Below are 2,445 nucleotides of genomic sequence, written 5' to 3' on the forward strand. Positions count from 1 at the left end.
GGCGATGGAACTGTCACTACTTGTTTTAACGACTAAGGTCTGTCGCGGCCGGGATTCGAATCCCGACATTCCGCTTGTGGGGCGAACGCTCTACCTCTAGACCACCGTGGCGGTGAAACACAATGGGAGATGAGGATTTCGTTTACTGAATGGTGATTTCATGATAAACAGGAAACTTAACTCCCCCCTCCACTGCTCAAAGTGGTTCTTTTTACCACGTTTTACAGTTTACGTCTGGCTGTCTTTTATCGTTTAAAGCCTGCAGGCCGTGCACACTTTCACGTCGCCATGTAATCATTCCGTGTGTAACGTCACGTGATTATGAATATTTCGAAATGGGGTGTTCACTATCCGACTCGAAGAGTACATGATTAAATTTGAAACTAGCTTCATTACTTTTTAATCCGATTGAGTTATATTGCATAATTTGCATAAAGTGTATAACTTATATAGCTTGATATAAAATTCCAGTTTTTATTCCTACGATGATATCCAAAGATTACGGCATAGGCAATATTGGTTGTGGTGACTTTGGTCTTCTTTATGCGCATCCGTGTGAACGAGGCATTAGATGACCGTTAAGGTCGGAATACTGGGCCAAATGTATGTACGCTGAAGGTATAATGGCATACATGTTTTATACGTCACGAGTTCAAAAGGTAACTAAAACCCATGAACTGTAATTTGTAATTTAAGTAGAAATAGGATTTGGAGTTCATTTACATTTTATCAATCTCAAGGTCTACAGGATTATCAATGGTAAATATTGCAGGTGCTGGCTTAACACTTCACACCAAGTTCAAAGACCCACAGCTGTAAGAAGGTGGTGTGGGACATTCCACGGGTGCTTTGGAAGGGCGCGGAATTCGGATGTGATATAAAAAAGTGAAAATTCACCTTGTTGGGGGCAGTAAACTGACATTTAATATCGCAAGGTGTAAAGAATAGTCATGAAGCTGTATACATAGAGACGAATGTTTGATGGTAAATATATTTGTTGGTGACCTCCAAACTTTAATTTATTCTATTGTAATTGATTGTTGTTTTTTCCTTTTACTCTTTAAAACTTTAGTTGACTCGCAGCTTCTTCAGTATATTGGGAGATTCTATTGTTTTTAGCCTACCGTAACATTTTACTTAGGACATAGATAAATGCACATACTATTAAATGTTTCACCATATGATTTTACTGCGACATTTTATGTGAAATAAAATTGAAATGAAAAGGTCTTTGTCATCATGCTCGCTTTTAATAACACGATCATTCCTTTTTCCAGAAATTTTTAACACACTACCATCTGTCAAATGATAAAATATACGTTGTTCTAAATAAATTACAGCGACAAAAACCGCGCCAATCGAGACAAATAATTTTCATATGTCACGAGGGAATCTAACCCTGGGGCCATTTATGTTTATTAGAAACCATTCTAATGTCGATTCCGGAAGACGGATCGTCATGTTTTGTTTTTGGTCGTGCTCATTCAAGAGGATTGAAAAGTACACGAGTGTGTTTCGTAACATCCAGCCCGTGTTGTGATGTTTCAATGGTGAAATATCTTGATTGAGTGTCGTTGACTGACAAATACAGGAGACAGTTGTATCGTCCTTTGCAATGATGGATGATTGCTGTGTTGCCTCATCGCCAATACGTCCAGTTATTCACCTCATTCGCTCGTAAAATATGAATTTCTTACACTAAATTATTAATCCATGACTATGTTCAAAAAGCTAATTGTTTCATCAATATTCTGATGATTACGTTGCAAAAATAATATTTGTTTTCTAAAAAAAAAAAATATCAAGTTCTCAAGCATTTTCTAAATCTGCTGATTCGCGTCATTCTGTAATTGTTTTCACGCAGGTCATGATGATCTCGTGTATATGAAATCCATACAAATCTATAAGTATACCGTTCACAAATAGTGATGGAATCTATGATGTACATGTAATTTTTTTGTTGTATTTTCACCCATCCAATCCATTATAAGTTGACGCTTATCTCCGTACTAATACTTTCATGATACACCCCTCCTGCCCATTTTTACTGAAATATAAATTATTGGTGAATTCAAGTACTAAATTCAATGTCCGACATTTACTTTGTTTGACAATCATGGAGTCGGGTTGACCCGACCAAACTCCCAGGTTATATTGCAGTGTCATCTAAGTGGTTTTAATTTCACTCTCGAATTGGCCAACATGCAAATAGTTACATGTAGATGAATACAAGCTAGATTTTTTGTACAAAGTATTACCGCTCACTGTGTAGTTTCTCATGGTTCAGGTGTAATTATTTTTTCATTTTTTCCCTGTAATAAGTTGATTTTAAGTAGAAAAATATTTAAATCTTCTGTATTTTGGAGCTAATCATGCATATTTTACAACTTCCTCTTACTCTTTGTATTAGACAAATACAGCTGTATTATAAAACTCCTTGCATGA

This window comes from Ostrea edulis, chromosome 6, assembly GCF_947568905.1.
Source record: "Ostrea edulis chromosome 6, xbOstEdul1.1, whole genome shotgun sequence".
NCBI lineage: Eukaryota > Metazoa > Mollusca > Bivalvia > Ostreida > Ostreidae > Ostrea > Ostrea edulis.